Here is a 12,798-nt window from a genome sequence, read left to right as displayed (position 1 = left end):
ATATAGGTGCTGGGAACTGTAAGAGCAACAAATGCTCTTAGCCAATGTGCCCCAGCTGCAAGGTTTCTGGATTAACGTGTCTAAGGAAGGCAATGGCCCCTGCTGTTGGGTTGGCAAGTTTGGAGAGGGATCAGGAAAGCAATTTTAGATGTGTAGTTGCGTAAGTTTGAAACACCGATCAGAAGCCAAATGGAGAGAAATATCAGAGACCTGAACATGTTGAGTCTCAAACTCAGAGACAAGATATAGGGCTGCAATGGAATTCTGGACTTGTCAGCGTATTTACTGTCACGTGCAGATAGGATCATTACCAATGGCCTGAAAACACATAGAAAAAGACAGCCACTGGGCTCCAGGACACAGCAGCTCTTAAAGCTCTCTGAGTTCAAGATCTCCTCCCTCACACTATTTTTCTTGTTTATTTATTTACTTTCTTTACTTAATCTTAATTGATCTTCCCATGTAGCCCAAGCCCGCTTGGTACTGTTGGACCCAGGCTGGCCGTCACCTTACAGCATTCCCCTTACATACCACCAATTCTTTCAATTCCTTTAATTTTTATTTTTGTGTGTGTGCACACAAATGCACAAATAAATGCCATGGTGCATATGTGGACGTCAGAAGACAACCTTTGGCAATCAGTTCTGCCCTTCTTCCTTGGGTTGGGCAAGAGCCTTTATCCATGGAGTCATCCTACTAGCCTAGCTTAAAAAAAAATATATATATATATATATATATATATATATATTTTTTTTTTTTTCATTCCCCACCACCCCTCTTCAAGACAGGGTTTTTCTGAGTAGCCTTGGCTGTCCTGGACTCCCTTTCTAGACCTGGCTGGCCTTGAACTCACAGAGATCTGCCTGCCTCTGCCTCCTGGAGTGGTGGGACCACAGGTTTGCGTCACTGTGCTGGGTTTTATTATGTTATTATTATGTTCTGATATAACCAAGTGAAATACGGGAAAAACATATCCACTCTAGTCAGAGCAGACTACGGGACTGAAAACCCCAAAGCTAGAAATAGAATAGGGTGTGGTTGGACAAGAATGGCTTTGTGCAGGTTTGTTGTTGTTTTTCTTTCTGTAGTGTTGAGGATTGAACCCAGGGCACGCCAGGCAAGCACTTCGTCACTGAGACATCTCCAACCCTCTTTTCTTTCTTTTTTAAAAATAATTTTATTTACATTGGTGTTCTGTTTCCATGTACATCTGCGTGAGGGTGTCAGATCCCCTGGAACTGGAATCACAGACACTTGTCAATGTAGGTTCTGGGACTTGAACCCCGGGTCCTTTGGAAGAGCAGCCAGTTGAGCTCTTAACTGTTGAGCAACCTCTCTAGCCTCAACCCTTTTTTCTTGAAATTAAAATATATTTTATGAGCCAGGTGTCGTAGCACACGCCTTTAATCCTAGCACTCGGGAGGTTGAGACAGGGGATTGCTGTGACTTCAAGGCCAGGCAGGTCTACAAAGTGAGAGTCCAGGACAGCCAAAGGAAACCCTGCCACGAAAAACCAAAAAAAATAAAAAAAAATTCTATTTATTATTGTATATATGTGTGATATGTGTGCCGGTGGCTATGCCACCTGCACCAGTGTAGAAGTCAGAGGACAACTTTGTGGCCTTCATTCTGTCTTTCCATATCTCAGTTTGTCAGGCTGGCATTGTTGGTAGAAGGGCAAGTGCCCATTGAGCCATCGCTCTCATCTGCCCAACTCTTTTTCAGAGGCCGTAAAAGAGCAGCTGTCATGGTGCATGCCTATATTCTCAGCAGGTGGGAGGTGTGCAGGAGGATTGAAGGGAAATTGAAGGGAAATTGGCACTGGCCACCAAGCCTCAAAACCTGAGTTCAATCCCCAGGCCCCACACTGGTGAAAGAAGAGAAACCACAAGTTGTCCACTGTGCCGCAGATGGGGAACTTTTACTTGGTGTTTCTCCTCTGGTAAAGCAAAGCAGTAGGCTGCCCCCTTTTCTGGGTTCAGGGTGATTTGCCACAGCAGGGCATCCAGCAGGAACTCGGTTCCTGGGAGCCGGACGGGGCGGGGCCTTCCGGGGCCGCGCCCCGAGACTCACCTGAGCTGGGAGCGGTGACTCACCTGCCCTCCGCCCGCCGTCCGGGTCTGCCCGCTGTTGCCTGAGTCTCCGCCCCTCCTCCCCGTCGGGGGTCCCGGTCTGCGCGCCCTGACGTTATACGAAAAGGACTTCTGGGGGGGGTCCCGGCCGGGAGTTGCCGGCTACCTTCCGGGTGGGAGGCTCTCCGCAGAAGGCGCCGGCCGCTCCAGGCCGGGACGGGCGGCTGGTGGAGGCCGCGGGAGGCGCCGGGAAGAGCGCGCGGAGGGAGGTGCCGGGAAGGGCGGGCGCGGCGCGGGGCGGGCCGGGGGCGGGGGCGCAGGGCGGCCCATTTCCTCCTGGGAGCCGGACGGGCGGTAGACAAAAGCGGCGGCCGTCGGCTTGGCGCCTCAGGACTCGTCCCGTGCTGCGTCCCGCTCGCCGCAGGTAACTCTTCGTACCTTCCCTCGGGGCGCGCGCGGGGACCCCCTCCCCCGGTGGGGACGCGGGTCACCCTAACCTGGGGTGACGGCGCAGGCTCTCGGCGGCCGCCGCCCTACAGCGCCGGGCTAGGGCGGCTTCCCCGAGCTGCCTGGGCCTGGGCGGCCGGGCGGGCGGAGCCCGAGGCTCGGGAAGCGGAGTGACGGCCGCGCGCCGCGCCTCCTTGGAAAAACTTTTCTCCCTCTTTTCTAAACTTTGTTCCCCGAGCGGGGAGCGCGCGCGGGGCGGGTGTCGCGCCTCGGGCGGCCTCCCCAGCTGAGGGGCGGTCGCGGCGGGTCCCTGGCGGCCGGACAGTGGGGTGTTTTAAGGGGCGCGATGGGTTCCCCGGGTTTGTGCCGGCCGCTCCCCTCCCCCACCCCCGCTGCCGAAACTTGGGAGTTTGCGAGACCAGAGGTCGGAAGAGCCGACATTCCAGCCCCGACCCTAGGAGTCCGGGAGTCGTAGCTTCCTGTTCGCCGGCGCTCTTGTCCTTAAGGTGCGCCACACCCGTGTGGACTTGTCGCAAGCAGTTTATCTTTACTTTAAAAATTACTCAGCCTCCCTTCTTCTTGCGTAGCTTGACTGACTTTACTCGTAGTTTTTCGGGAGTGGCGTTAGAGTTACTGACTTTGGGTTACCGAGAGCTTGTTAAGTTGCTAAGTAGTCCAGGCTGCCCTGGAACATTCAGTCGGCCGAGGGCGGGCGGCATCGCATCGCAGTGGTGCCATGTAATGCCCCGCCTTTCTACTTTAAGAGGAACTTGTTGATGTGTGTGTAGAACGTGGGTGGGTGGGTGGGGGGATGTTGACCTTGGTTTGCAAGCAGTGGCCACCCCACAATAATTAAGTCAGCGGTTGCCTCAGGTCGACGGTTGATACCCTCTTATGTTTTGCATCTTCGTAACATTTGTTTTATTTTTAAATGTGTGTTTTGTATAGAATTTACAATAGTTTATGATGTGACCTATGCTTACGTGATTGTATTGTGTATTGTATCTTTATGATAGGTGTTTTGACAAGGATATTTTGTATTTAGCACTGGTTTTTAAAGACCACAGGTGGATGTTACTTTAAGAAATGGGGATTTGTTTTGTTTTTACAAAAGGATTGAGTGGGGGAAATAATTCGTAGCCTCTGCTCAGTTGTTCCTGACTTACTGAGTTACAAAATAGGTTTTAAAAATCCTCTTTCTCCGAAGACTGGAAGCTTCTCTAGTAGTGTCTTAATCTTTTTTTCCAGACTAGATCTCACTATGAAGCCTCAATCTAGCTTAAGCTTCTTGAGTGTTGGGTTCAGATGTATGCCAACACACCTGTCTGGGTCATAGTGCAAAACAGTAGTGCAAACAACAGAAGCTTGTGGAGGCATGGATGAGTGTCAATACGTTTATGAGAATAAGTGTGGGAGTTCTGGAAGGTGGTGGCTTTAGAACTGGTTAACGCATGAGTTGAAGTCCTGTGACATAAGAAAGTGGAGAAAAAGCATGAAAAGGCATCTGAGTGGAATCGTGATTTTTTTTTCTCCTGTTTTTTTCCCCCTTTACTCTTCACCTCCACCCTTTCCTGCATATGATTCTATCCTGAGCTGATGATTGGTTTTTAGCACCAGTTATGTGGTACCACCTCCCGTCCTATCAAATATGTTATATAGTTATTTGAGATGAGTGTGTGTGTGTGTGTTTTGAGACAGGGTTTCGAGGGGTGTCTTTTTTTCTTCCTAGTTGAGCATCACTTACTGCCTTGTGCCTTCCCTCATCAAACCCCAGCCCCTACCACTGTGGTGTTGGAGAGACAAACCTAGGGCCCTGTGCATGCCAGGCAGGCAAGTGCTCTACCATAGAGCTGCACACCCCCTGCCTGTCATCCACCTCAGTTGCTAACAGCCGCCTCCTTATTTTGATGAGTGTAGATATCTCTTCTGACCCACATGGACCTCTGTATGTCTTGAAATTAAAAAAAATTAAAAAAAAATTTTAAGAAACTCACATTAGTGACAGTACAGATGCTGTATGAGGAGAAAAGCCTTTCTGGCATGACAGGTGAGGCAACCCATTATGGTCAAACTGCTGTTTTGGGCCATTGAACTTTCTTCGACTTTATCCCTTTTTTTTTCTACTCAAACCTGATCAGTGACAAAATTCTCTCTTTAGTGTTTCATTTGCATGCCTTTCTTTTGCTTCCACTCCAGTTTTAGACTTTTTGTTTTGTTTTTTGAGACAGGGTTTCTCTTATAGTCCTGGCTGTCCTGGACTTGTTTGTAGTAGGGCCTCCAGCTCACAGTGACCCCCTCCTTCTGCCAGCTGGCGCCCCATCAAAGGTGTGCATCACCACTCCCGTCGTAAGGCTTTTATTTTAACCTTTTCAAAATTGAAGTATGGTTAGAGAAAAGTGTTCAAATTATGATCACTTGTTGAGTGAATTCATATAAACTGAACATCATGTTTATACACTAAGAAACAGCTAAGTGTTCACACCCCTGGAATGGCCACTGTCAGTTGACTTTATTTGTCCCTCTGCGTCGGTGTTTTGAAACCAAGTCATACTGTGCTGCTTAGGGTGATTGAGCTCTTAGTTTGTAAAAGGAAAAAAAAGAAAGCCAGGCGTGGTGGCCCGTGCCTTTAATCCCAGCACTGGGGAGGCAGAGGCAGGTGGGTCCATGTGAGTTCAAGGATAGCCTGGTCTACAAAGTGATTATACAGAACAGCCAAGGCTACACAAAGAAACCATGTCTTGAAAAACAAAAAACAAAGCAAAACAAAAAAGAAAAAAGAAAGCCCTTTAAAAAAATACACATTTTATTAATTTGTGTGTTTTTGTGCACAAGTGTGGTGGTCAGTGGACCACTTGTTTAAGTTGCTTCTCTTCTAATCTGTGGGTCCCAGTGATCCAGGCTGGGTGGCAGGTGCCTTTGCCTGCTGAGCCGCCTTGGCAGCCCAGAGTTTCCACACTTGCTTTTGAAGCTTAATGGTATGCAACTGTGCTGGTGAGTCTTGTTATAGGTGGGATTTAAGATCTTCTAATTTTTAGCTTTTAAAATTTCAGACCAGTTCCTTTCCATTAATGTTTTGGGGTGTGGCGGGGCAGATTGAATGGCTTATAGTGCTGAAGCAGCATTGAGTTCAAAGCCAGCCTGACGACGTGCATAGGGCGCTCCAGGACTACATAGAGTAAGGTTCTGACTTAGAACAAAATTTTTTTTAATAATTACATTTACACACATGTGCATGTACACACACTCGGGGACACACACACACACACACACACACACACGTTCGTGTACATACTCGTGCACAAGTGAAGATAGAGGACAGCTTTTGTGAGTCGGCTCTCCTTCTGCCGTGTGGTTCCTGGGGACCTAACTCAGATTTTCAGTGTTATTAGTGAGTGCTCTTGCCCAGGGAGCCGCTCGGGAGCCTTTGATTCTTATTCTGAGACAGTGTCTCAGGGAGCTCAGGCGCTCTCAGCTTGTTCTATAGCTGCAGATGACCTAGAACTTCTGGATCTCTTGTCTCCACCACTGACTGCTACAGTTACAGGCTTCACCTCCAGATTCATGTGGTACTGGCGATCAAACCCGGGGCCTCCTGCATGCTAGACAATCCCTGCTAACAGTGCTGCAACACTCTTGTCTACCAGACTGATTTCCTGTTGTAAGTTGTTCCCTGTCCTTTGTGTCCTACCCTGGGTCTTTTGCCATTTTGTTGGGAATGCTTTGATATAAATGTTTCTCTACCCCTCCAAAAACTGACTAACCCCTTCCCACCATTGCAGAAAGGATCAAAAATTCCTACAATTTGTACTGATAAATGATAGTATTATTTACTATCCTTAATTTATTTTTAGGCTATTTTATTTTATTTTATTCTATGTGTATGCACCTGAGGGCATGCGCATCATGTGTGTCCATAGAGAGGTCAGGTCACACCTGGACCTGGTCTCCTGGAATGAGAGTTATAGACAGTTGTGAGCCACCACGTGGTGCAGGGAACCAGTGATTTTTTTTTTTTTTAGATGTGCACAACAAAATTTACTGCTCAATTTTTTTTTAAGCATGTGTTTATTGACTTTAAGTAAATGCACGATATTATGCAATCTCTGCCAGTTCCGAGGAATTCTGTGGGGTCACCAGGGCCAATAGAGTAACAGTCTGCATGGGGCAAGAAGGAAATCCAGTTCAGCACAGCTCAGCTGGTGTTGGTCAAACCACTGGGCAATTTATTGTAGGCATATTTAAATACAGTACAATTTGGAAAACGTCTTCTGGTTCTCTGGAGCTGCTTCCATTAGTTCAGAGTGAATTCCGTACTCCTTACAGTAGCTTCTCGCCCACTGCTCTCCTGGCCTGGGAAGCTAACCGTTCTGTTTGTCTCTTTGAATTTGACCACTTTTTTGGTGTGCTCTCCTCCTTTTCTCTTCTTTTTCTTTCTCTTTCTTTGCCGTTTTTACATGTTATGGGTGTATGGGTGATTGCCTCCATGGATATCTGTGCACCATGTGCTTGGTGCCAGATGAGGGTATTGGATTTCTGTTGGGAGCACAAAGGTCCTTGTACTCACAGATGGCACTAGGGAAACCAGGAATGTTAAACATGTGGGGTCCCCCCTCCCCTCCCCTGTGCTTGGATTAGAGGTGTGCACACCGCGCCAGGCTGCTGCAGGGTTGTTCTTTCTTTTTCTTTTCTTTCTTTCTTTCTTTCTTTTTTTTTTTTTTTTTTGGTTTTTCGAGACAGGGTCTCTCTGTGTAGCCTTGGCTGTCCTGGACTCACTTTGTAGACCAGGCTGGCCTCGAACTCACAGCGATCCGCCTGCCTCTGCCTCCCCAGTGCTGGGATTAAAGGCGTGTGCCACCACGCCCAGCTCTTTTTTTTTTTTTTAAAGACAGGGTTTCTCTGTGTTAGCCTTGGCTGTCCTGGATTCGCTTTGTACACCAGGCTGAACTCACAGCGATCTGCCTGCCTCTGCCTCCCAAGTGCAGGGACACGGTTGTTCTTTTAAAAGGAAACATATCTAGCTGGGGCAATTGCGCATGCCTGTAAACCCAGCACTCTGGGAGGCAGAGCCAGGCAGATCGCTGTGAGTTCGAGGCCAGCCTGGTCTACAAAGTGAGTCCAGGACAGCCAGGGCTACACAGATAGAGAAACCCTGTCTCGAACAAACAAACAAACAAACAAACAAACAATAAAAAGCAAACAAAAAATCCCCAAACAGAAAAAGGAAAAGCTGTATAACCTGTTTTCTGTGCAGAAGGCTAGGAGTTGTGGCTAGGCCTTTGCAAGCCCGCACACCCAGGACCGAGATACTTAATGTTCTAGGTGACTTTTGTGTTATCTGTATGGTAAGCTTCCACAGCCAGGACTGGAGGTGGCTAACAGCCCAGATGACCTCTGTATTGTGTGTGTGGCTGAGACCACACCAGATCTTCCCCAGATGCCTTAAGATAGTACATGTAGCCCATGTCTAGGATCCATCTTCATGGGAGAAGTGACATGTACTTTGAGAATAGTGTGGATGTAGTTACACCTTGTGCACAGGAGATTGTGTTACACCAGGAACCCCCCCCCCCAAGTTGTACTGTACTTAAATACCCTAAAATAAACTGCCCACTGTCAGACTCTAGAAGTTTGAACCAACACCAACTACTGAGTTGTATTGAACTGGGCTTCCTTCTTGCCCCATGTGTATTGTTACTCTGTTGGCCCCGGTGGTCACAGAAACCCCCCACAGATTTCCCTGGAACTGGCAGTTGAAGAGCACTGAGCTACTATGTGGGTGTTGGGAATTGAACCCACAGGTCTTAGGTGTTCTAGGCCAGGGCAGCACCACTGATCAAATCCCTAGCCTGGGCTTAAAACAATTTTTTTTTTGTGGTGGTCTTGAGTTATAATTTTTATATATTCTTCTTCTTGTCTGTTTTTTGAGATAGGGTCTCTCTATGTAGCCCTGGCTATATAGAGCTCCTTATGTAGACCAGGCTGGTCCTAACTATCAGCCTCTTCAGTGCTAAAGAATATATATATTCTGCGTGGCAATCCCTTAACAGAGAGGTGATTTGTAAATACTTTCTCTGATTGCACAGGTTGTCTTTTTACTCTCTGTTGATTGTGTTTCTTTGTTAGACAAGTCATGTGCTGCCCTCTCTCCCCTTCCTTCAACAGGGTTTCTCTCTGTATACCTGGCTGTAGACCAGGCTGGCCTTCACTGAACTCGGAAATCTGCCTGCCTCTGCCTCCTGAGTGCTGGGGTTAAAGACGTACACCACCACTGCTAGGCTTTATAAAGTTTATAGTTTTGATGAAGTGTAAGTTGTGTTTTTGTTTTCTCTGCTTTGGTGTCATATCTAAGAAATCATGAACTCCAAGGGCTTGGAACTTTCCCTGGGGTTCCTTTCTATCCCTCTCAGCTAAACTGTGTACTGTAAGGGCAGGACGTCTGCTCAGTGAGCATGAAGTTTAAAAATAGGGGAGGGGAGTAAGGGGAAAATGGAAGGAATGGGAGGATACAAGGGATGGGATGACAATTGAGATGTAATATGAATAAATTAATAAAATATATTAAAAAGAAATACTACTCAGCTATTAAAAACAAAAAAAAATGTAATTGCATTTTCTATCCTTTTATTTTGAAGTTGTTTTTCTAATGCAGGCTGGCCTCAAACTCAGTGGCTGTCCTATTGGCTCAATTTCCCAACTGCTAACATTACAGGCATGAACTACCACACCTGGCTACATAATAGAATTTTAAAAATTTATTTTACTCATGTCTGTACATATGAATATCTGTGTGTATGTGTGAATGTGTGCACACTTCCGTGTGTAGGTGCTCATAGAGTCCAGAAAAGGGCAACTGATGGAGCTGGAGTTCCAGGCATTTGTGAACTAACTGTTCAGTGTAGGTGCTGGAACCTGAACGCTGGTCCCCAGTGGTTGAGTAGCTCTTAACTACTGAGCCATTTTTGTAGCCCTTAATATATAATTCTTAAAAGAATAAACTAAACAAGAGAGTTAGAATTATGTGATGAGGTTTTTCTTGTTGCTAATTTGTCCTTGATTATATGACCATTACCTGATGAACTATGATAGCGTGATCTTTGGAGTTTTTACTCTGAGGAGACTCGGCCTTACAGTTTGAACTTTGTCATCTGTCTAATGAATACGATGACTTCTAAAGGGTGTTTATTTTTACTTCTGATGTGATAAGATGCTAATATGGTCTTTCTGTTATGGAGTGCTGGACAAGCTGTATTTTTATCCATATTGAGTGGGGTTTCTTAGGGATAAAACCAGTGAATCAAGTTCATCATTTAAATATTACCATGTTGCTAACTTAGTTTTTTTTTTTTTTTTTGAGACAGGGATTTTTTTAATACAGCTTTGGCTATCCTGGAACTTTCTCTTTAGACCAGGCTGGCTTCAAACTCGTAGAGATCACCTGCCTCTGCCTTCCAAGTATTGAGATTAAAGGTGTGGCCACCATGCCTAGCTTGCTAACTTACTTTTATTAAAATTGTGATAGTAAAAATTATTTTGCTAGCTGCTGTGCTAGATAGATGGTGAAGTCTTCGAGTCAGTATGTTCATTTTTATCTTTCTGCCTCCTGTGGTACCAGATATTTCTTTGTTCATAGTAGGTAATATGCAGTAAATGATCAGTTACTGGCTGAGGGGACAGCTCAGGAGATACAGCACACGGCATGTGTTCTGATTCTAAGCACTCATAAAATGGGTACACTAGCTCACACAGTGCACCGACGGGAAGGCAGAGGTAGACATGCAGTGCCATGCTTGGTTGGTTGGCATTCATCACCATGCCTGGCTGGTTGTGTATCTTTAAATCTTTTTTTATAAAATTATATATTGAGCTGGGCAGTGGTGGCGCATGCCTTTAATCCCAGCACTCGGGAAGCAGAGGCAGGTAGATCCCTGTGAGTTCGAGGCTAGCCTGGTCTACAAAGTGAGTCCAGGACAGCCAAGGCTACACAGAGAAACCCTGTCTCGAAAAACCAAAACAAAAAGCAAAACCAAAACAAAAAGAAAAGTAAGAACAAAAAAAAAAAAACAACAAAAACAAAAAAACCCCAACCCCCCCAAAACCCCAAAACAAACAAACAAAATTATATTGAACACACATGCGCACACGAGTAGAATTTACCCAGTTTGACGTGATCTAAGCCTTTCTCTGGAAGTTTGAGGATTTTTCTCCCCCTTTTTTCCAAGACAGGGTTTATCTGTGTCTCCTTGGCTGTCCTGGAACTGGAACTCTAGACCAGGCTGGTCTCAAACTCAGATCTGCCTGCCTCTGCCTCCTGAGTGTTGGGATTTAAGGTGTGTATCGCCACTGCCTGGATTTAGGACTTTTAATACTCCAGTATTCCAAAGTAGTTAAACCAGATAGATTCTGCCAGTGTAGTTGCCTAGGTGGGTAGGATTATTGGTGTTTCCTATAACACCATCTTCCTAACACTTCTTCCAGAATTTCCCTTCTAAAGTTGAATTTGTTTCCTTTTTAAAAAAGATTTGCCGGCGTGGTGGCGCACGCCTTTAATCCCAGCACTCGGGAGGCAGAGACAGGCAGATCGCTGTGAGTTCGAGGCAAGCCTGGTCTACAAAGTGAGTCCAGGATGGCCAAGGCTACACAGAGAAACCCTGTCTCGAAAAACCAAAAAAAAAAGAAAAAAAAGATTTATTTCTTTATTGTTTTGTATACAGTGATCTGCCTGCATGTACACCTGCAGGCCAGAAGAGGGCATCAGATCACAGTATAGATGGTGTGAGCCACCATGTGGTTGCTGGGAATTGAACTCAGGACCTCTGGAGGTACTACAGTCAGTGCCCTTAACCTCTGAGTCATCTCTCCAGTCCTAAAGTTGAGTAGTATTACATCGTATATATGTGTAATATGTATGCATGTACAATATGTGCACAGGTGCAGGGGTGTACGCATGCACGTGTGCTTGTGAATGTATGTGTTATGTGTAGGCCAGAAGACAACTTTTGGGAATTGGTTCTTGTTTTTCATGCTTGTTTTGAGCTCTTTTTAAACATTAATTAATTAATTAAAATTTGGTGTATGTGTGTGGGTGCATGCATACTACATGAGTTTGGAGGTCAGAGAACAAATGAGAATCTGTTTTATGTCTACAGAGATTCATTAAAATTAATGAATGTACTACATAAAATAATTTGTATGTGAGTTTTCCTAAGTGTGTGTGCACTGCATGGAGGTGCTCACTGCAGCCAAAAGAGAGCATTGGACACCCTAGAACTACAGTGCTCTTCAGCTGCCTGCTGTGGGTGACCTCTGCCAGAGGAAGAGAGTGCCTTAGCTGCTGAGCCATCTTCCCAGTCCCTACATTAATTTATTTTGTGTATATGTGGGTCCTGGCACAAGTGTATGGCTATTTGTGATAAAAGATAAAAGGACCACTTGTGGGAATTGGTCCTTCCTTCCACCAATGAGGATTTGAACTTAGGATGCCAGGCTTGGGGATAAACATCTTTTTCTTGTTGTTGTTGTTGTTGGTTTTTCGAGACAGGGTCTCTCTGTGTAGCCTTGGCCATCCTGGACTCACTTTGTAGACCAGGCTGGCCTCGAACTCACAGTGATCCGCCCGCCTCTGCCTCCCGAGTGCTGGGATTAAAGGTGTGCGCCACCATGCCTGGCATTAAATTAAAAAAAAATTTATTCAGATTACATCCTGATTGTTACCCCCTCATTTATATCTTTGGTGATAAACATCTTGTTGTGCAAACTGGCTGTCCCCTGAATCTGGCTTTTTACTTACTGGTTTTGAACTTAGATGATAAGGCTTATGAGACAACCAGCTTTACCTATTGAGCCATCTTCCTGGACTCTTTACACCATATTTTGATTACGTGGTCATTTGTTTAGGGACATCTGGATTACTTACAAGGCAAGCCTTTTCTTATATCTCCAGTCATAGTGGCGCACACCTTTAATTCCCAGCACGGAGGAGGCAGAGGCAGGCTGATTCTGTGAGTTCAAAGCCAGCCTGGTCTACATAGTGAGTTCCAGGGCAGTAAAGGTAACATAGAAAGACCCGGTCTCAAACAAAACCAGCCAAAACCAAGCACCCCCCCCCCCAAAAAAAAGAATTTTTTGGGTCAGTTTCCCCTCCATAAATTTACTGTATCTGTGGTATGTCATGGTGTTGTGTACTTTAGGACCAGAATCTATTGGTTGTGTATTCTGTGAAGCTAGAGGGTTTAAATGGCAGATCACACTCCTTAGACACAGGTGAAGTGTATGCAGTGAG

The 12,798-nt window shown here is 45.9% G+C and overlaps 1 protein-coding gene across 1 annotated transcript in view; it reads left to right on the top strand.

Moving 5' to 3' along the window:
- Positions 1-2,353: 2,353 nt before the first annotated feature.
- The window catches only part of CTNNA1 (catenin alpha 1), a 121,817-nt gene continuing 111,372 nt past the window's right edge, over positions 2,354-12,798 (top strand). Inside the window, exon 1 of the mRNA XM_084780047.1 lies at positions 2,354-2,496. The gene's annotated coding sequence lies outside the window, so the exon portion shown is untranslated. The remainder of the gene's footprint in view (positions 2,497-12,798) is intronic.

This window comes from Acomys minous (assembly GCF_964271855.1).
Source record: "Acomys minous genome assembly, chromosome: 4".
NCBI lineage: Eukaryota > Metazoa > Chordata > Mammalia > Rodentia > Muridae > Acomys > Acomys minous.
This window is presented reverse-complemented; position numbering and strand designations above follow the sequence as displayed.